General features: G+C 44.6%; 1 long non-coding RNA gene across 1 annotated transcript in view; it reads right to left on the reverse strand.

Annotated features, from left to right (window-relative positions):
* LOC140730007 (uncharacterized) overlaps positions 1 to 15057 on the reverse strand; it is a 100104-nt gene extending 85047 nt beyond the window's left edge. Inside the window, exons 1-2 of the long non-coding RNA XR_012099474.1 lie at positions 15006 to 15057; positions 14868 to 14933 (exon numbers count right to left, since the gene is read on the reverse strand). This is a non-coding gene — a long non-coding RNA (uncharacterized lncRNA). The remainder of the gene's footprint in view (positions 1 to 14867; positions 14934 to 15005) is intronic.
* Between the last annotated feature and the right edge of the window lie 8671 nt (positions 15058 to 23728).

Consider the following 23728-nt stretch of genomic DNA (forward strand, 5'->3'; position numbering starts at 1 on the left):
ATCTCCTGCTGCCGGCAGTTCTAAGAGTTCTGTGAGTCTTCCTTCACCCCTTGCTGTGCTTGATATGATCCTGACAACCACAACCATCCACCTTATCCATGTAAAGCTGCCCGACACTACAACAACCACTCATCTCCCAGAGCGAACACACCTGCCTGTTATGGTTCCGGTTGGCCGTTCCCCTTTAACACTTCTTTCTCCCTGATCATGCCCCAATTTCAGTCAATTGCTGCTAGTTACCCTATAATCATATACCTGGCTTTCATCAGAGACTGGGAAATAAATACAAGGACGACTCTATCACAGGTTGCCAGTTCGTTGGTCAATTCTCGTGTGATACTTCGTTCCCTGTTCTGATTAAAACCGTTAGTTCTAAGTTCCGCTCTAGTTTCTAGAGAGTCCCTGTGAATCCCGTCTCCTTGTCAAGATCCCTCTGGTTTCCTGCTCTATGTTCAAGTCTACGCCAGCTTCCCCAACTGAGTCGCCGTGCCAGTGTCCTGCACTTGGGTTCTCCTTCATCGCCCCCCGTCTGACACTGCCACTGTTGCTGAGTACTGTACACCCTACTATGTTAACTTTCTATGATTTATTACATTGAATGTTACCTTAAATTGATGAAATATAATACGAATGTTGCCTTGTGGTACTGCTTTTGAGTCGTATTGGTATGAAAATGTGAATAAATTACAGATAAAACATATTCAGGAAGCCCTCTGGAACGCATCCCTATTTTCTCCATTTAAATAATTATTCACATTATGCATTTTCTTATTATGCGTCAACTGCTAGGAATGTATCCCCCACATATAACGAGGATAGGGTGTAGATGGATCTATTTCTTTTAGAGCAAGGACCTCCCCCCCTTAGCACTACATATTGATCTATTGTCTATGCATATGCTGTTGTCTACACATGTGCATTGTTCTCTCTCTCTTTTGTGCTGCAATGTGAACACACCAGTTAAAGCCATCTCCCACATGCATCCTTTTATTTAATTGATACATATTTGTGCACAGACACAACAGCAATCAGTCAAAATGCTCACCCATGGTACATTTATAGACACTTGCTTGATTTTTGGTAACATACGAAATCTCCTCAAATCTTATTTAAGGACCTATTTATGTTGTCTATGGTATTTACAGTGCAGCTTGGATATGCAAATCTCTGAGCCTTTATCATCAAATATATCGTGAATAGCTCAGGTTCTATTGTAGATTCCTAATGAACACAGTTGCCCCATCCCATCAATCAGAGAACATGCCTGTGATCCCTGGGTTCGAACTCTCATTTCATAATAATTATGAAACCATGCAGTTTCTATTCTCTCGTGTTGGTTAGCATGGAACCATATCAAGTGGCTTCTGTAAGAGCTCCTCAACATCCTCTATGCAACTGATGCCAAGCTAGGCAGTTTGATTGCTCCAACATTTTATTTCTCTTTGTTGTTGCAGTGCCTTGTCTGATCTGCAATAAACTTTCCACTGGATTGGAACTTAATTATAGGACCAATGGGAAATCCTTCGGTCAGTGCAGTTTTCGTTCCAAATCCAAGCTCATGAACAGACGGCATCAATTCCTCCACCTTCCTGTCTAACATTACTGAATTACGGTACATAGATGGCAATGGCATATGCTTGGAGGCCAAGATCAAAGACATTATCAACTCTGCTTTGAAAAATATGTGTGAGTCAATTTTACACCCAAAACATGCAAAACTAAGATCCTCAACCAAACTGCCCCTACTTTACAACCCTCAAGTCAACGTCAAAAGACCGGAAAATGTGAACGGCTTTTGGGAAAGCCACCTTTCAATGCGGGCGAATATCAATGATCAAATCTACCTTTGCCTTCAGTATAGTGCCACAGCGATTGGCCATCTGAGGAGAAATATACTTGAACATTAGAACTTCAAAATTAGGGCAATTCAGGCAGCAAGTTCTTCATCAGAGGTATGGACCACCTACAGAATACTCCACATGGCACAGGAGAGATCCCAACAATGCTTCTGCCACAAATTCCTCCAAATCCATTAGCAGGGTAAACAAAACAATATCCTCAACCAAAGTTACATTCATCTATTTATCTTTTATTTGTTGAGATAGAACCATAGAACACTACAGCACAGTACAGGCCCTTCAGCCCTCCATGTTGTGCCGACCCATATAATCCTTAAAAAAAAGTACTAAACCCACACTACCCCATAACCCTCTATTTTTCTTTCATCCATGTGCCTGTCCAAGAGGTTCTTAAATACCCCTAATGTTTTAGCCTCCACCACCATCCCTGGCAAGTCATTCCAGGCACTCACAACCCTCTGTGTAAAAAAAAACTTACCCCTGATGTCTCCCCTAAACTTCCCTCCCTTAATTTTGTACATATGCCCTCTGGTGTTTGCTATTGGTGCCCTAGGAAACAGGTACTGACTATTCACCCTATCTATGCCTCTCATAATCTTGTAGACCTCTATCAAGTCCCCTCTCATTCTTCTACGCTCCAAAGAAAAAAGTCCCAGCTCTACTAATTTTGCTTCATATGACTTGTTCTCCAAACCAGGCAACATCCTGGTAAATCTCTGCACCCTCTCCATAGCTTTCACATCCTTCCTAGAATGAGGTGACCAGAATTGAACACAATACTCTAAGTGCGGTCTCACCAGAGATTTGTAGATTTGCAACATGACTTCTGTACTCTTGACCTCAATCCCCCTGTTAATGAAGCCTAGCATCCCATAGGTCTTCTTAACTACCCTATCAACCTGTGCAGTGACCTTGAGGGATGTATGGATTTGAACCCCAAGGTCCCTTTGTTCATCCACACTCTTAAGTAACTGACCATTAATCCTGTACTCAGTCTTCTGGTTTGTCCTTCCAAAATGCATCACCTCACACTTATCCAGATTGAAATCCATCTGCCATTTTTCTGCCCAGCTCTGCAGGCTGTCAATATCTTCTTGTAACCTTTGACCACCTACAGCTCCATCCACAACTCCTCCAATCTTGGTGTCATCCGCAAACTTACTTACCCATCCTTCCGCCTCTACATCCAGGTCATTTATAAAAATCACAAATAGCAGGGGTTCTAGGACAGATCCCTGTGGCACTCCACTAGTCACTGACCTCCAGGCAGAATACTTTCCTTCCACAATTACCCTCTGCTTTCGTTCTTTAGACCAATTTTTTATCCAAACAGCCAAGGTTCCACTTATCCCATGCCTCATGACTTTCTGGATGAGTCATGAGTCTCTCATGAGGGACCTTGTCAAATGCTTTGCTAAGGTCCATGTAGACCACATCCACTGCCCTACCCTCATCAATTTCTTTTGTTACCTCTTCAAAAAACTCAATCAGGCTCATGAGACATGATCTTCCCTTCACAAAACCATGTTGACTATCCATGAGTAGACTATACTTCTCCAAATGCTCGTAGATTCTATCCTTAAGAATCCTTTCCAGTAGTTTGCAGACCACCGACGTAAGACTCACCGGTCTGTAGTTCCCAGGTTTCTCCCTATTGCCTTTTTTAAACAAGGGAACTACATTTGCCATTCTCCCGTCCTCCGGCACTTCCCCTGTAGCCAAAGAGGGTTCAAAGATCATAGCTAATGCTCCTGCGATCTCTTCTCTCAATTCCCACAACAACCTGGGGTGTATCATATCCGGCCTGACGGATTAATCAATCTTGATGATTTTATGAAGATCCAGCACTTCTTCTTCCGTAATCTCCACATTGTCCAGCACACAGGCCTGCTCTATTTAGACCTCACCCTGATCAAGATGCTTTTCACTTGTGAATACTTAAGTAAAGTATTCATTTAGGGCCTCCCCAACCTCCTCTGCCTCCAGGCACATGTTGCCCTCTTTATCCTTTAGCGGTCCCACCTTTGTTCTCGTCATCCTCCTGTTCTTCACATATGCATAGAACACCTTGGGGTTCTCCTTAATCCTACATGCCAAGGCCTTCTCATGCCCCCTTCGAGCTCTCCTAAGTCCTTTTCTTAGCTCCTTCCTGGCTACCTTATATTTCTCATGAGCCCCTCCTACTTCCTGCTTCTTATATCTAACATATGCTTCCTTTTTCCTCTTGACGAGTTGCCTCACGTGCTTCATCAGCCACAGTTCCCTTTCCCTGCCATTTTTACCTTGCCTCAGTGGGACAAACCTATCCTGAACCCAGCTCAAGTGGTCCCTAAACTTCTCCCACATTACTTCTGTGCTTTCTCCTTTGAACATCTGTTTCCAATTTACTCTTGCTAGTTCCTGCCTCATCCCTTCAAAGTTAGCCCTTCCCCAGTGTTACGCCCGTGGCCCCCTCCTTTTTGAGAATCGCAAGATCGCTATTAAGTCAGGGCAGGAGACCTAGGAAATGAGAGAGAGACGTTTGAAATGTCCTGGCCCCAGCGATACAAAGCCACGGAACAGGTCATTGTCTTTTAGAGACGGAATTGTGTATTGAGTACTGTACTTCATGGAAAGCCCTCAGGCAACGTGCGCTGGTTGGGGGGATGGCATCATTCCACCCTGATTGACATCTGAGACCCTGTGAGTCAGGATAAAAGAGGGACTGGGGAACAGCCCCTCAGACGCACCAGAAGAAACGCTTGAAATCCTGTATGAGCGTAATAGCGAAAGCCGGTGGAAAAGCCCACGTGCGTCCTTTTCCATTTGCCTCGGAATTGGTGGGCCTTTACCACGGAAGCATGGCTTTAGCTAACAACAAAGGGGAAATCAGCCCCCAACGACTCTCGAAGGATTGACATCATAAATGGAATGGGCAAGTTAAACCTCCGTCTTTCTCTCCAACCAAAAGCTGCAGCTTGAATGAACTAAAGTGACTTTTATATTTCCATCGGACAATACATTATCCCCTAGACAACGATAGAGCTATTTCTTATTGATTATTATTATACCCGCGCTTTTAGATTTAGTATTGACGACGTATATTATATGTATGTTTGCATTGATATTATTTTTGTGTATTTTTATCAATAAATACCATTAAAAATAGTACCATCAGACTTCAACGGACCTCTCTATCTTTGCTGGTAAGTGACCCAGTTACGGGGTACGTAACAGTTGGGGTTCTCATCTCGAGATTTGATACCAAATTGGAGGGCTAGTGAATCGGGCTTGTAAGTCCAAACCTGGATCTGGTTATACGGGTAGCCAGACGGGAAACCAGCAAAGATGGACGTGGATGAATTTATAGAAAACCCGACTCTGGAGGTGCTAGAGGCGGCCACCAAATCAGACTTGATAAATTTGGCGAAGGGGTTAAACCTCGCAGAGGTGAGGTTGTCAATGAAAAAGCGGGAGGTGCGAAGGGCAATAACTCAGTATTATATTGGGAAGAATGTGTTTGCAGCTGAGGTATTGGAAAATATCCCTGAAAAGGTACCAGCTAGTGGGACGGCTCAGTTAGAGTTGGAGCAATTAAGGTTGGAACATGCAATTAAGTTAAAGCAGCTGGAAGCAGCTGAGAAGGAGAAGGAAAGAGCCGAGAAAGAGAAAGAAAGAGCCGAGAGAGAGAGAGAAAGAGCCGAGAAAGAGAAAGAGAGAGAGAAAGAAAGGGCCGACAAACAAAGGGAGCATGTGCTCCAGCGAAAGGAGTTAGAGGTGAAACGGGAGCACGAGCTCCAGCTAAAGGCGTTAGAGGTGAAAAGGGAGCAGGACAGGGCTGAGAAACAAAGGGAGCATGAAATTCAGTTAAAACAGCTGGAAGCAGCTGAGAAGGAGAGAGAGAGAGAGCTGAGAAAGAAAAGGAAAGAGCTGAGAAGAAGAGAGAGTATGAGGAGGCAGAGAAACAGAGGAAACATGCCTTGGAGATGGAGAAGTTAAGGCAAGAGCAAAGAGATCAAGGGTCAGACCGAGAGGAGCAGTTTAATGTTAGTCGGGAGTTGAGGTTAGTACCTCCGTTTGAGGAGACGGATGTTGATACTTATTTCTTGCTTTTTGAGAAGGTGGCAGTGAATCAGAAGTGGCCCAGAGATCAGTGGGTGGCGCTGTTACAAAGTGTGTTAAAAGGGAAGGCACAGCGGGCATATGCGGCGTTGTCCATGGAGGAGGAAGAGGCAGAGAGTTATGACAAAGTGAAAGCGGCCATTCTCCAGAGTTATGAATTAGTACCTGAAGCGTATAGACAAAAGTTCAGAAATTTAAAAAAGGGGTGGAATCAGACGTATACCGAGTTTGCCTATGAGTAGGGTGTGCTCTTGGACCGTTGGTGCACAGCAGAGATAGTGGAAGAGAATTTTTGGCATCTCAGGGAGTTAATTCTGATTGAGGAATTTAAAGGTTGTGTTTTGGAGGATATCCGGATGTATTTGAATGAGAAGCCAAATAAGTCCATCTCTGAATTTGCTAGGTTCACAGATGAATATGCCCTAACCCACAAGACAAAGTTTGCCTCGAATAAAAGTTCCCAGAGAGACCATGGGAACGATCGAGAAAGCCCACCAGCTGAGGCAGAGGTCCCGCCGGGAGCTAGTGGTAAGATTGAGGGGGAAAGGCAAGACGGCCAGAGATTTCTAGGCGTGACCTGTTTTAATTGTGGAAAGGGGGGACATATTGCATCGAGGTGCTTTGCTCCGAGAAAGGAGACAGGAAAAGGGAAAGCAGCGGTCCCTATCGGATGTGCTGTGGTAATCAGTAAATTGACAAGAGAGCCCCGGGTAGACAGAGTATGAGGAGGGTCTGAGACTTGTCTGTCAAACGGAACCGTGTCTGTGAGGGAGGGAAACACACCAGTTCCAGTACGGATCTGGAGAGACACGGGGGCTGAACTATCATTGATCAGCAGTAAGGTACTAGAGTTTGGTCGCAAGACGGGAATGGTAGCTGTGAAAGGAATAGGAAAAGGGACGGAAATGGTGCCCTTGCATAGGGTCATTATGAATTGTGAGCTAGTCTCTGGACCAGTTGAAATGGGGGTGCAATCAGAATTCCCGAGAACTGGTGCGGACGTCCTTCTGGGTAACGATTTAGCCGGTGGTAAGGTTTGGGCAGCAATGACGCTGACGAGACAGCCTGTGAGTGTTGAGGCTCTGCCCCTAGATTCCAAGATCTATCCCGCATGCACGATCACTCGCAGCATGTCGAGAAAGGCAGCTGAGACAGAGAGCGGTTTAAATCAGGCCAGTATCGATTTGGCCGAGACGTTTTTACTGACCCTGTACCAGGAGGGTGGGAAAACGGAGAATAGGAAAGTGAAAGAGAGTAGGGGAGAGGGGGTAGACCTTCCCTTAGCGAGGAGAAAAGTTCTAGAGGCACAAAATAAAGATGAGAAACAGATAGAGCTGTTAAAAGGTGCAGGGTTGGACATGGATGATCTGTCTGGTTTGGCAGAACTGTTTGAAGAAGTCGAAAATTCTAAAGGTGTTCCCGATAATGAAATGAGGGCAGTCCTAGATGAAAAGGATGCCATTACCTTAAAGAAGTCTGCTGGGTTGGCAAATGAGGTTGTTTCAGCCCGCGGGGTTGAGTTTACTCTGGAAGGGAGTTGCCCAGAGAGTAGCTGGGAGAATCAGGGGAATTTAGAATTTGGACCGGGTACGGGTATTGAAAGCCTGGAAGAGGCAAATGTCCCATTTGAGTATGTCCAAGATGTGGATGCACGTGGTACTGAACCTAGCAATGGAGCTCAGAAAAAGTCTGAGGTATTTGATTCAGTTGGAAAGGAATGCAGTCCTTGTGGGTCAGATGGACTTGGTTCAGTGAAGAAAAGGTTAACCTTGGTAATAGTGGGAAGTGAGAGTTCCCAGGTGTTTGTGCTTGAAGGTGTGTTAGAAGTTAGTGGGGAGATTAATATTATTATTGAAGGAAAAGGGAAATATGTAGTTCCCAAATTGAATGAAGAAAATTTAAAGGCTGGACTGATATCAAAGGCAGCAACCAGGCTACAGAGACAATGGCTTGGTACCAGAAAGCCTGTGAATCAATTACAGGTTGAGTTGGAAGGTAACGGGGCCCCACACGCTATTGTTATTCCAGAGTGTGGTGTGAAAAGGCAGAATTTGAAATGCTGTTTGAACAAAGAGTTTGAACTGAAAACTAATAGCCTGAAGGGTCCTGAAGAGAAAACTAGCAACTTGCGTAAACTTAAAGAATTGGGTGGAAATTCAGAAGATGGTCTAAGTTTGGGACACATTGTTGATAAAATAACTCCTATGGAAGGAGTGGATGAAAGCCTATTTCGTCAGGGTGCACAAGCTCCCCACGTGGGAATTAACCAGAAAAGAGGCGAGGGTTAATGGGGACGCCATTTTTAAATAACTGAAGCCGGTTTTAAGGGATTTCGACAAAGCATGTGAATAATAAAAGACAACCCCCATGGAAGCCTGCCTGCTAAGTTTGAAAGCAACATAAAGATTAGTATTTGCATGAACTTTTGCAGTATACCCGTAAGCTAAGATCACAACTCTTTAGTTTTTGTTTGCTAAAGAAAAATAAGACCTACAAATAGGTGGTTATTAAATTGGAGTCTAATACTACCAGACTTTAGTAAGGTACAAAATGTTAAGATATTAAAGGAAGTGACAATGTAATCGGTAACCATCTAGATACTGAATTGAATGTATAACTGTATTACTCTGTAGAGAAAAAAAACCTTTTGTATTGTGTTAGATTCTAAAATCCTGTAAGACTCTGTATTACTTCATTTTTTTCTGATGGTAAAAAACACGTTGAAGAAAGGGGGTGTTACGCCTGTGCTCCCCCCCCCCTCCTTTTTGAGAATCGCAAGATCGCTATTAAGTCAGGGCAGGAGACCTAGGAAATGAGAGAGAGATGTTTGAAATGTCCTGGCCCCAGCGATACAAAGCCACGGAACAGGTCATTGTCTTTTGGAGACGGAATTGTGTATTGAGTACTGTACTTCACGGAAAGCCCTCAGGCAACGTGGGCTGGTTGGGGGGATGGCATCATTCCACCCTGATTGACATCTGAGACCCTGTGAGTCAGGATAAAAGAGGGACTGGGGAACAGCCCCTCAGACGCACCAGAAGAAATGCTAGAACTCCTGTAACAGCGTAATAGCGAAAGCCGGTGGAAAAGCCCACGTGCGTCCTTCTCCATTTGCCTCGGAATTGGTGGGCCTTTACCACGGAAGCACAACTTTAGCTAACAACAAAGGGGAAATCAGCCCCCAACGACTCTCGAAGGATTGACATCATAAATGGAATGGACAAGTTAAACCTCCGTCTTTCTCTCCAACCAAAAGCTGCAGCTTGAATGAACTAAAGTGACTTTTATATTTCCATCGGACAATACATTATCCCCTAGACAACAATAGAGCTATTTCTTATTGATTATTATTATACCCGCACTTTTAGATTTAGTATTGACGACGTATATTATCTGTATGTTTGCATTGATATTATTTTTGTGTATTTTTATCAATAAATACCGTTAAAAATAGTACCATCAGACTTCAACGGACCTCTCTATCTTTGCTGGTAAGTGACCCAGTTACGGGGTTCGTAACACCCAGTTAAGCACTTTACCATTTTGTCTGATTTTATCCCTTTCCATAGTTATGCTGAAGCTAAGGGAGTTGTGGTCACTCTCACCAAAATGCTGCCCCACCAAGAGGTCTGTCACCTGACCAGGCTCATTACCCAGAACTAGATCCAGTATAACCTCTCCTCTCGTCGGCCGGTCCACATGCTGTATCAGGAATCCTTCTTGAACACGCCTGACAAATTCAGCCCCATCTATCCCTCTTGCACTCAGGAGGTGCCAGTCAATATGAGGGAAGTTGAAATCACCCATAACTACTACCCTGTATTTCCTGCACCATTCTAAAATCTGCCTACTTATCTGCTCCTTGGTGTCCCGAGGGCTATTTGGGGGCCTATAGACTACTCCCAGCACAGTGATTGATCCCTTCCTATTTCTGACTTCCACCCAGACCGACTCAGTGAACACTCCCTCTGCAGCGTCCTTCCTTTCTACAGCCGTGATACTATCCCTGACCAGCAATGCCACTCCCCCTCCCTTTTCTACCTCCCATCCTATTCCTTTTAAAACACCTGAACCCCAGGACCTGCATCATCCAATCCTGCCCTTCCTCCAACCAAGTTTCAGTAACAGCTACAACATCATAGTTCCACATACTAATCCATGCTCCAAGTTCATCCTCCTTGTTCCTAATACTCCTAGCCTTGAAATAGACACATTTCAACCCCTTTAACTGGCTACAATTATGTTTCGTCCCCTGTCTGTCCTTCCTCATCAACTCAGAACTCTTAGCATCATGCCCTTGTCCTTCTACCTTAATCCCTGCACTCACATTCTGATTCCCAGCCCCCTACCAAACTAGTTTAAACCCTCCCAACAGCTCTATCAAACCTGCCCGCCAGGATATTGGTCACCCGGGGATTCACATGCAACCCGTCCTTTTTGTACAGGTCACACCCGTCCCAAAAGAGGTCCCAATGATCCAGAAATCTGAATCCCTGCCCCCTGCTCCATTCCCTCAGCCACAAATTTATCCTCCACCTCATTCTATTCCCATTCTCACTGTCACGTGGCACAGGCAGTAATCCCGAGATTACTACCTTTGAGGTCCTGCTTTTCAACTTCCTTCTTAACTCCCTGTAGTCTTCTTTCAGGACCTCTTCCCTTTTCCTACCTATGTCATTGGTACCAATATGTACCACGACCTCTAGCTGTTCTCCCTTCCACCGCAGGATATCTTGGACATGATCAGAAACATCCCAGACCCTGGCACCTGGGAGGCAAACTACCGTCCGAGTTTCTGTCCTGCATCCACAGAATCGCCTGTCTGACCCCCTGACTATAGAGTCCCCTATCACTACTGTCCTCCTCTTCGTTTCCCTACCCTTCTGAGCCACAGGGCCAGACTCTGTGCCAGAGGCACGGCCACTGTCGCTTCCCCCAGGTAGGCTGTCAACCCCAACAGTACTCAAACAGGAGTACTTATTGTCAAGGAGTACTGCCACAGGGGTTCTCTCTAGTACCTGACTCTTCACCTTCCCTCTCCTGACTGTGACCCATTTCTCTATCCCCCATGGCCCTGGAGTGACCACCTGCCTGTAGCTCCTCTCTATCACCTCCTCACTCTCCCTGATCAAACGAAGGTCATCAAGCTGCATCTCCAGTTCCCTAACATGGTCCCTTAAGAGTTGCATCTCGATGGACCGGGTGCAGATGTGGCCGTCCAGGATGCCAGGAGACTCCAGGACCTCCCACATCTGACACCGACCACAGAAAACTGGCCTCACACACATACTACTTCGTTTTGCAATCAACAACTGCCTCGCCTCGTCCCGTTACTGCCGAAGCCCGTTGAGCCAAAGCCCTTTCACTCTGCTGCCTCTCACTCTCCACTGCCCGCTCCCAACGCTGCCCGCTGGATACGGCTGCCTTCTTTTTAAACTATTTGCGCTCAACTGGCTGATGTCATGCACCTGTGCAGTCTGGCCTCTCTCTTCCCCCAAAAACTCAAAATCTGCTGGAAATGCTTAGGTGCTCTCCCGCTGCCTTCTTGGTCCGATACAACATGGAGTAGGCCTTTCAAGCCCTTTGAGCCATGCCGCCCAGCGATCTCATGATTTAATCCCACCCTAATCACAGGATAACTTACAATGACCAACCGATATGTCTTTGGATTGTGGGAGGAAACCCACACGGTCACGGGGAGGACATACAAACTCCTTACAAGTGGTGGGGGGGGACTGTATTAGGATGCTTCAGGCTGATACCAGACTGTAGAAGCAGGCATTCTATTCCAAGCTCTTTCATGCCATGAAATTACCAGGTAGATAAAAAAAGATGTAATATCTCCAGAGCTATTACTGCTCATATTGCTTTGTCTGTATATTTGAAAATTTATCTTAATGTTCAACTTGCAAAGGTAATGTGAAGTATTTGTTATCCTCCTAAATCTAAATGTACAACTTCAAAACTGACAGGGATGTTACTGCATTTTTAAGGAAATGGAAGTACCTTTTCATTAGACGCATCTTAATCTGTTACATTCCAATGTTATTGTCCAGCTGTTCTGGACTAAATAAGCGATAGAATAGCTGTTGTCTTCCCGAGGTTCAAAAGGAACCCTGTTTTATGGCACGTTGTGATGACAGCTAATTTCAGCAATTAAAAGCCATGATTTTACTATTAAGGTATTAGGGCCTGAAAATTCACTTGTACAACACCTCTCTGGCATGGAATTACACAGTTGAAAATTACTTTTTCCTCAGAATGTCCCTCAAAAATGACCATTTTCCAGTCATTCCTGTCACTCAGACATTTGACCAGTCTCCTTATCTCATGATTTTTATATGATATCCAGCGACAATACCATGATATCAAGCCAACTTGAACAACTACCACCAGCATATCACCTGCAGAACCAGCAGAGTCAATACACTTGACCACTGTTTCACCTCCATCAAGAATGCTTCCCCCATCTTGCCATTCCCCACACACTCTTTGGACAGTCCGATCAGCTGGCTGTACTCCTGCTTCCAGCACACAGACAGAGACCGAGGACCACAGTACCAGTGGTGAGGACCACAAAGGTATGGTCAAGTGAGGCAGAGGAGTGCGCACAGGACTGCTTTGAATCGGTGGACTGGACAATATTCCAGGATTCACTTTCGAATCTGAATGAATATGCCACAGTCGTTACCGACTTCATCAAAATCTGCGTGGATGAGTGTGTGCCTTGCGAAAATACCGGACATACCCAAACCATAAACCAAGAGATTCACAGTCAGCTGAGGGCTAGATCTGCAGCATTCAAGATTAGTAAACCAGAGCTGTACAAGAAGTCCAGTGTGACCGACAAAAGACTTTTTAAGAGGAGAGAAAAAAAATTCCAGTTGTAGTCAGTGTTGGAATCGAATGCATGTCAGCTCAAGTACGAGTTGCTTCCTACAAGACAAAACCTAATATCATGAATGCTTGTGATGCCAGATGAGCTCCCAGGTGAGCTCAACATCTTTTATATGCACTTTTGGAAGGGAGAATAAAACTATACAGTATCGGGTGACCTTGTGATCTCTGTCTTCGGGCCGACGTCTGAACATCTTTCAAGAGGGTGAACCTTTGCAAGGCCTCAGGCCCTGGTCATGTACCTGATACGGAATTTAAAGCCCTTGCCAACCAACTGGCAGGGGTATTCAAGGGCATCTTCAATCTCTCACCGCTGCAGTTGAAGGTTCCCACCTGCTGCAGAAAGGGCAACAATCATAGCAGTTTCCAAGAAGAGCAGCGTGAACTGCCTCAAAAACCACTGCCCGGTTGCACTCACATCGACTGTGATAAAGTGTCTGAGAGCCTGGTCATGGCCAGAATCAACTCCTGTCCAAGCAAGGACATTGATCCACTGTGACTGGCCTATCGCCACAATAGGTCTACAGTGGATGCAATCTCACTGGCTCTCCACTTAGCCTTGGATCACCTGGAAAGTTGCAATACCTATGTCAGGCTGCTGTTTACTAATTAAAACACAATCATATCCTCAATACTAAACAGGCTCCAAAGCCTGGGCCTCTGTACCTCCCTCTGCATCTGGAACCTTGACTTCTTCACTGGGAAACCACAGTCAGTGCAGATCAGAAATAACATCTCCTCCTCACTGACAATCTGCACAGGCGCACTTCCAGAGTGTGTGCTTAGCCCACTGCTATGCTCACTCCTCACCCATGACTGTGTGGCTAGACACAGCTCAAACACCATCTATTAATTTGCCAATGATTCAACAATTGTTTGCAGAATTTCAAATGGTGACAAGGAGGGATACAGGAGTGTGATAGATCAGCTGGTTAAATGGTGTCACAGCAACAACCTTGCACGCAATGTCAGTAAGACCAAGGAATTGATTGTGGACTTCAGGAAGGAGAAGTTGAGAGAACACACTCCAGTCCTCATTGAATGATAGGCAGTGGAAAGGGTGAGCAGCTTCAAGTTCCTGGCTGTCAATATCTCTGAATGTCTATCCTGAGCCCAACATACTGATGCAATTACAAAGAAGTCATAACAGAGGCTATTTTTCATTAGGAGTTCGAGGAGATTTGCTATGTCACCAAAGACTCCAGCAAATTTCTACGGATGTACCACAGAGAGCATTCTAACTGGTTGCATTGCTCTCCGGTATGGAGGGGCCTTCGCATAGGATTGGAAAAAGCTGCAGAAAGTTGCAAACTCACCCAACCCTATTATGAGCACTCGCTTCCCCAGTATCGAGGACATCTTCAAAGCTGATGACTCAAAAAGTCAGCATCCATCATTTAGGATCCCCATCACCCAGGACATGCCCGCTTCTCATTGCTACCATGAAGGAGGAGGTACAGGGCCCTGAATACACACACTCAGCATTTTTAGGAACAGTTTTCTGAATGGTCAATGAACCTAAACACACTACCTGACTATTTCCCCCTCTCTTTCTGGATGACTTACTTAATTTAACTTTATATTTCTTATTGTGATTTATAGTGCTTTTTATTTAGTATTGCAATGTACTGCTGCCGCAAGACAACAAATTTCATGGCATATGCCAGTGATATTAAACCTGATTCTTATTCTGATCCAGTGGTGTAAATCATTCACCACTGGGATATTGTGGCTGCAGAATATGTTACACACAAAGCTCACTGAAGCAATGCCTAAAGGTATTTATAGCAGCATCTGCTAAACCAACAATATCGACTATTTAGAAATACGACAGGGCAGCAGGTCAGTGGGAATATCACCACATCCAAGTTACTCTCCAAGAGACATAACATCTTGATTTGGGAATATATCACTTCTTCCTCAGTTATTGAATGCAAATTTTGGAATTTCCAACTCAATAACATGAGTGGTACATTCACTACATAGATGAGAGCAATTAAAATGACTCACCGTCACCATCTCAAGGGCAGCCAGGATTGGGCAATAAATGCTTTTCTTGCCAGCAACACTCACGTCCTGAGAATGAAAATAAATTTCATCATCATTTCACACAGTACATGCCAATATAACCTTTGGCATCAACATTACCTTGATGGAATGCACAAATTCTGTGGGCAATGAGATGCACACCCAGTTACCGTTCTGCCTGGATGTGACAGATGACACAATTTACAAGCTATTTTAATTCTATTGTTCTGCTGTCATTTCCACATTTTTATCGTGCATTCAAGCTTATTAGCATAAGTGCTCTTCGTAATCTCTCCTGCAGTGAGGTTCTGTGACACTTATTTGAGTGAACAGGTTCTTACATAATTAAACCAGTAGATGGTTGTTAGTCAGCAATCTTTCCACCTTATTTTCACTCTTTATTGGATTGGAGTCATTAGAAGTGCAATAGAACACTGTGATAAACAACTCCACACCACATTGGGTCTTTGTAAATCATTGCAGGTTTAACAGAACTATGATCCTTCCTTACGGCAGCCCAATGGGAAAAGATCCAAAGTATATATAAAAAAACACTTGTTAGAAGCTCATTCATCATTATTTCTTAGAGAATCATGAATACATTCCAGATTGAAACTTTGTGAAATCACAAATCATCCCAAATCTCCCTTTGAGAAAAATAACAACTTGGGCTGAATCATGTTGGACTTCTGGCGATTTCAGTTCATCTGTATATTTTCCAAATGAAGAAGGATGGGCCTCTTTAACCTGGCAGGCATCTCGCAGGGTGAAATGGGCTCCAAACAGCAGGTCAGCCTCAGTCAGAGTATCTCATTGAGGCCCCACAGTTCACCACTGGCAAAAGCTTTTTCAGAGTTTTTAAATGGGTCCTGTTCAGAAATGTTTTAAAACTACTCAATGATTTCAAAAAATGAAATTACTTTGAGGTGGCAGTGACTGTCCTTGATTATATTTCACTGAGTGTGGCATCCCCGAGCTCTGGTGGAGTTGAAGTCAATGGACATTGAAAGGAAACAACTCTAATGATTTGAGTCATATCTCACATGAAGGGTGATGACAGTAGTTGTTGGAGGTCAAACCTCCCAGCCCCAAGTTCCTCGGACGGGGTCCTAGGCTTGAGCATCATCAATGACCTTCCTTCCATCACAAGATCAGAAATACAGATGTTACTGGTGATTCCATTGCAACACTGACAGGTCACAACCATCTCCAACAAGAGGGAATCTCACTACATAACTTTCATTTTCAGTCACATTAGCTTCCCCGTTTCTCATCACCAACATCCTGGAGGGCACCATTAATCAGAAACTCAGTACTCATGAGGTAATCAGACCTCATGGATATTATGGCTGCAAGATCAGGTCAGAGGCTGAGTATCCCGTGATGAATTACTTACTTCCTAATACCCCAGGGGAGCTTGAAGGAATCCACTCCAAAAACCTAGATAAGTGCAACAGCAACAATACCAATAACACCCAAGAAGCTCAGCACCGTCCAAGACAAAGCAGCTTGCTTGACTGGTACATAGAACATAGAATAGTACAGCACATTACAGGCCCTTCGGCCCACAATGTTGTGCCAACCCTCAAACCCTGCCTCCCATATAAACCCACACCTTAAATTCCTCCATATACCTGTCTAGTAGTCTCTTAAATTTCACTAGTGTATCTGCCTCCACCACTGACCTAGGCAGTGCATTCCACGCACCAACCACTCTCTGAGTAAAAAACCTTCCTCTAATATCCCCCTTGAACTTCCCTCCCCTTACCTTAAAGCCATGTCCTCTTGTACTGAGCAGTGGTGCCCTGGGGAAGAGGCGCTGGCTATCCACTCTATCTATTCCTCTTAATATCTTGTACACCTCTATCATGTCTCCTCTCATCCTCCTTCTCTCCAAAGAGTAAAGCCCTAGCTCCCTAAATCTCTGATCATAATCCGTACTCTCTAAACCAGGCATAATCCTGGTAAATCTCCTCTGTACCCTTTCCAATACTTCCACATCCTTCCTATAGTGAGGCGACCAGAACTGGACACAGTACTCCAAGTGTGGTCTAACCAGAGTTTAATAGAGCTGCATCGTTACATCGCGATTCTTAAACTCTATCCTTCGACTTATGAAAGCTAACACTCCATAAGCTTTCTTAACTACCCTGTCTACCTGTGAGGCAACTTTCAGGGATCTGTGGACATGTACCCCCAGATCCCTCTGCTCCTCCACACTACCAAGTACCCTGCCATTCACTTTGTAATCTGCCTTGGAGTTTGTCCTTCCAAAGTGTACCACCTCACACTTCTCCGGGTTGAACTCCATCTGCCACTTCTCAGCACACTTCTGCATCCTATCAATGTCTCTCTGCAATCTTTGACAATCCCCTACACTATCTACAACACTACCAACCTTTGTGTCCTCTGCAAACTTGCCAACCCAACCTTCTACCCCCACATCCAGGTCGTTAATAAAAATCACGAAAAGTAGACGTCCCAGAACAGATCTTTGTGGGACACCACTAGTCACAACCCTCCAATCTGAATGTACTCCCTCCACCACAACCCTCTGCCTTCTGCAGGCAAGCCAATTCTGAATCCACCTGGCCAAACTTCCCTGGATCCCATGCCTTCTGACTTTCTGAATAAGCCTACCATGTGGAACCTTGTCAAATGCCTTACTAAAATCCATGTAGATCACATCCACTGCACTACCCTCATCTATATGCCTGATCACCTCCTCAAAGAACTCTATCAGGCTTGTTAAACATGATCTGCCCTTCACAAAGCCATGCTGACTGTCCCTGATCAGACCATGATTCTCTAAATGCCCGTAGATCCTATCTCTAAGAACCTTTTCCAACAGCTTTCCCACCACAGACGTAAGGCTCACTGGTCTATAATTACCCAGACTATCCCTACTACCTTTTTTGAACAAGGGGACAACATTCACCCTCCAATCCTCTGGTACCATTCCCATGGACAACGAGGACATAAAGATCCTATCCAGAGGCTCAGCAATCTCTTCCCTTGCCTCGTGGAGCAGCCTGGGGAATATTCCGTCAGGTCCCAGGGACTTACCCATCCTAATGTATTTTAACAACTCCAACACCTCCTCTCCCTTAATTATAACATGCTCCAGAACATCAACCTCACACATATTGTCCTCATCGTCATCTGGTTGCCTCTCATTGGTGAATACCGAAGAGAAGTATTCATTGAGGACCTCGCTCACTTCCACAGCCTCCAGGCACATCTTCACACCTTTATCTCTAATCGGTCCTACCTTCACTCCTGTCATCCTTTTGTTCTTCACATAATTGAAGAATGCCTTGGGGTTTTCCTTTACCCTACTCACCAAGGCCTTCTCATGCCCCCTTCTTGCTCTTCTCAGCCCCTTCTTATGCTCCTTTCTTGCTACCCTATTATTCCTCAATAGACCTTGCTTCCTAAACCTCATGTATGCTGCCTTCTAAGACCTGACTAGGTTTTCCACCTCACTTATCACCCATGGTTCCTTCACCCTACCATTCTTTATCTTCTTCACCAGGACAAATTTATCCCTAACATCCTGCAAGAGATCCCTAAATATCGACCACATGTCCATAGTACATTTCCCTGCAAAAACATCATCCCAATTCACACCCGCAAGTTCTAGCCTTATAGCCTCATAATTTGCCCTTCCCCAATCAAAAATTTTCCTGTCCTCTCTGATTCTATCCTTTTCCATGATAATGTTAAAGGCCAGGGAGCGGTGGTCACTGTCCCCCAGATGCTCACCCACTGAGAGATAATGTGACCTGACCCGGTTCGTTATCTAATACTAGATCTAGTATGGCATTCCCCCTAGTCGGCCTGTCAACATACTGCGACAGGAATCCATCCTGGACACACTTAACAAACTCTGCCCCATCCAAACCCTTGGAACTAATCAGGTGCCAATCAATATTAGGGAAGTTAAAGTCACCCATGATAACAACCCTGTTGTTTTTGCACCTTTCCAAAATCTGCCTCCCAAACTGCTCCTCGGTATCTCTGCTGCTACCAGGGGGCCTATAGAATACCCCCAGTAGAGTAACTGCTCCCTTCCTGTTCCTGACTTCCACCCATACTGACTCAAAAGAGGATCCTGCTACTTTACCCACCCTTTCTGCAGCTGTAATAGTATCCCTGACCAGTAATGCCACCCCTCCTCCCCTTCCCCCCCCCCCCCCTATCCCTTTTAAAGCACTGAAATCCAGGAATATTGAGAATCCATTCCTGCTCTGGAGCCAGCCAAGTCTCTGTAATGGCCACTACATCATAATTCCATGTATGTATCCAAGCTCTCAGTTCATCACCTTTGTTCCTGATGCTTCTTGCATTGAAGTACACACACTTTAGCCCTTCTACCTTACTACCTTTACACCCTTTATTCTGCTTCTCTTTCCTGAAAGCCTCTCTATATGTTAGATCTGGCTTTACTCCATGCACTTCTTTCACTGCTCTATCACTCCGGGTCCCATCCCCCTTGCAAATTAGTTTAAACCCTCCTGAACCATGCTAGCAAACCTACCTGCAAGGATATTGCTCCCCTTCGAGTTCAGGTGCAACCCATCCAATCTGTACAGGTCCCACCTTCCCCAGAAGAGATCCCAATGATCCAAAAATCTAAAACCCTGCCCCCTGCACCATCTCCTCCAATTCTTACCATCACTATCACGTAGTACTGGCAGCAATCCTGAGAACGCCACCCTTGAGGTCCTGTTCTTCAGCCTTCTGCCTAGTTCCCGAAACTCACACTTCAGGACCTCATCCCTCTTCCTGCCTATGTCGTTGGTCCCAACATGTATCCCGACTTCTGGTTGCTTTCCCTCTCGTACCAGGATGTCATGCACCCGGTCAGAGACATCCTGGACCCTGGCACCCGGGAGGCAACAAACTATGCGGGTGTCCTTCTCACATCCACAAAATCTGCTGTCTGCTCCCCGACTATAGAGTCTCCAATGGCGACAGCTCTGCTCTTCTCCGTCCCATCCTTCTGCACCACAGGGTCAGACTCAGTGCCAGAGGCCCTGCCACCGTGGCTCACACCTGGTCAGTCATCCTCACCAACAGCATCCAGGATGGTAAACTTATTATTCAGGGGAATGGCTACAGGGGTGCTCTGCACTACCTGTCTACTCTCCTTCACTTTCCCCCCTCGGACTGTCACCCAGCAACCTGCTTCCGGCAGCCTAGGTGTGACTACCTCCCTGTAGCTCTCATCTATGACTGCCTCATTCTCCCTCATGAGTCGAAGGTCATCCAGCTGCTGCTCCAGATTCCTCACACGGTCTTCCAGATCGCCCAGCCGCAAGCACTTCTGGCAGATGTGACTCTGCGGGAGAGGGGAGTTCCCCCAAGTCTGCCACATCTCACAGGAGAGGCACATCACCGTCTCAGGAGGCATTGTAAAGACTAACTGGGAACAAGCTCCACAACCCAGAATTTTCTTTCCCGTCTCCATCAGTGCAGATTGGGTACAGTATGCACCATCTACAAAGTGTGGTGCAGTTACTCACCCAGCCTATTCTGATAATAATCAACAAAACCTGCAACCTTCACCACCAAGACATACCAGGCAGCAGGCCCATAGGAACAGCACCATCAACAGGTTCCCTCTAATCACGTGCCATATAAACTTCAGTATCACCAGTCCGTCATCATCGCTGGATCCACATCCTGGAGCTCCCTGTCCAGAAACAGTCCAAGAAACCTCCATCACCTCAAAGGCTATTTAGGGATGGGCAATAAATGGTGATCGTGTGGCAATTCCCCGATCTGAAAAAGAATAAGCAACCAAATAACTTGTTCCACAGAACCGGTATCAGTATACTTAAAAGGATTGGGAACAAGTTCATCCAGATTCCATGTTGAGCGTAGAAATGCTCTGTCACCAGACCCAATGGTGAACCCAGCAGCAGCTCGGACACCTTCCAGCACATCTCAGAATACTGCCCTCCACACCTCATCTGGAGAAATCCGGAACATGTCGCGGCACACAGTTGCCAGTCAAGTGCTCTCTTTGGAACAGGCAACTCAGTCAGTGTGATTTGTGTTATTATGTGCTGTTCCTATCTGTAGTCCATACTGATTGTTGCAACTATTTTAGTCACCCTTCAATGTCAACTTATCTGTGATTCCTCACATTTATGACAGAAGCCAGCATCGTAAATTAAAAATCATGAAATAGTTTTATTAGTGTGTGTCAATCAGACTTGACATAACATTTCATCACAAAGCGTTTGTGAATATGTGCTCGTGATCATCTCAAATAACAACAAAAATGTTAAAGCATAACTGTGAATGAAATGTTGCTGATTGCTGGAACAGATGGGTCACCTGCCAATGAACACTCAGCAGAAGGGAAAATGCCAATCTTGGCAAGATTGCCATCAATAAAACAATTAACAGGGAGGGGACGGCAATTCAACTAAATTGTTCAAGCCACTTCGTAGAAATGTTCCTGACAATCTGGATTTGTCAGTAATGTTGAAGGATGTTTTTATTCAATACCAAAACCCTGACAGGAATGTAGTAAAGGTATGTAAATGGCAAGAAAAGTTACAATTTTAATTTAGAAAGAGAGTAAAGGATAACAATAAAAAGTTAAGTGCTACTGGGAGTGGGGTGAGATAAATGTTTTGACAACTGTTGCTAGATAGGCCAGAAAACAGTAAATTAGGTTTATGTCTCAATTTTAACCTATTTGATTGGAAAAGGAATATCGACTGACATGAAAAGGTTACGTCATGTTTCACCGAGTAAGTGCAAAAATCTGAGTGTCCGGGAATCCATAAAGAAATAAGGAAGGAAATAAGAGGGACACGATTTTAAGCTGATTGGAAGAAAATATAGACAGACGTCAGAGGTAAGGTTTTTACATAGAGAGTAGTGGGTGTGTGGAACGCACCACCAGAGTTGGTAGCAGAGGCAACTACATTAGGGACATTTAAGAAACTCTTCTATAGGCACCAAGATGATAGAAAAGTGGAGGGTTAAATTGGAATAAAGGGTTAGATTGATCTTAGAGTAGGTTAAAAGGTTGGTATAACATTATGGGCCCAAGGGTCCACAATATTTTATTTATTTATATATATATATAATTTGTAATATTATATTATAATATAATATATGCAGTATATTCTCCAATTCTCCAAAATTCAAGAAACTCTGCTTCATCTTTCAGAAATCATTTGGGATTGAGAAACATCTGGTAAAAGAAAGACAATGGTCAATGAAACTAGTGTCTAAAAATTGGATTTCACCATCCTTGATGCTCTAAAACATTTTGTATTTGCATACAACAGTGGTGCAAATTGGGTCTTTCAGAAGGATTGTGATATTGATGAAAGATAAAGTGTGTTCTCCACCCATGTAGGACCAGGTCAGGCATTGATGTACTCTAATCATGATAGATGCTAGGAGCGATTGTGTATCTATGTTGGGGTGGGGAGGGTAGTGTTGGTAAATTAATGTTCTTGATCTCCCCCATTTAGGTTATAACTGCAAGGAATGAGAGGGAAGCCAAAGTTAGCAGAGCCATCTGGAGTACTGGGGCTTACCAGGCTGCATAATAAGAGGCTCTCATAGGCAAGAGCTGCACAAAATCCAGTATGGTCATTTACAACTTGTTACTGTGACCCAGTGCTTTCCTTTGAATTGATTAAAGTGTGCATGTTTATCACTGCAGGCATTCCTGGGTAACAAACAATCAGTTTTTACCGATGTCCATAAGTCAGAAGATACACAAAAATCATTCAATGTTGTAACTATACTTCCACAGAATTGTAATGAATGCAATCAAAAGTACAAAAGACTGAGATGAAAAATCAATTACTAAAAGTGGACAGAGAAAATTTAGCTCTGTCATTTGTAAGAATAAACATGTATATGCATGTCAGACTTCTGAGTCTGGTAACATTATGGAAGCTGGGACCATATGTACGTGTGTCCATAAGTCTGGTGTTTGTACCCTGGGGGTAGCATGAACGCTATGCTGCTGCATCAGCAGAAGGGTTGGGCATAGTGAGTACATGCATCTCTCTTCTGTTTTGTCTTTGCAAGGAATGAGGAGGTCCCCCTTTCTATTAACACCCACCATAAGTCTGGGTTACAGAATGGGGAACTGGACAGCTCTCACTCCACCTTGGAGACAGACACTACAAGACAACTGGGGTTAGACGAGAAACTCCGGGCAAGTGCAAGTGGCAGTCTGGCACCAGGCGAAGGAGATCTGGTGGGGAGTTCACCACTGTTGCTCTCAACTGTTGATTGTTAGATCACAAGACCATACAACATAGGAGCAGAATTAGGCCATTCAGTCCATCAATCCTGCTCCACCATTCCATCATGGCTGATTTATTCTCTACCCAATTCTCCTGCCTTCTCCCTGTAACCTTTGATGCCCAGATTAATCAAGAACCTATCTACCTCCGTTTTAAAGAAACCCAATGACTTGGCCTCCATAGCTGACTGTGACGATGAATTCTGCAGATTCACAACCCTCTAGCTAAAGGAATTCTTCCTCATCTCTGTTCTAAGTGGGTATTCCTCCATTGTGAGGCTGCGTTCTCTAATCCTAGACACACCCACAATAGGAAACATTCTCTCTTCTTCCACTCTATATGTTCAATATTCAATATATTTTCAAGGAGATTTGAATTGAATTGACTTTATTTCTGACATCCTTCACATACCTGAGGAGTAAAAATCTTTTCATTACATCTCTGTCTAAATGTGAAAAGTGCAATCTTAGGAATTTATAATAAATAGAACAGTCAATGTAACATAGAAATACACTCAAGTCAGTGTGAGTTAATCAGTCTGATGGCCTG

This window comes from Hemitrygon akajei, chromosome 7, assembly GCF_048418815.1.
Source record: "Hemitrygon akajei chromosome 7, sHemAka1.3, whole genome shotgun sequence".
Classification (NCBI taxonomy): domain Eukaryota; kingdom Metazoa; phylum Chordata; class Chondrichthyes; order Myliobatiformes; family Dasyatidae; genus Hemitrygon; species Hemitrygon akajei.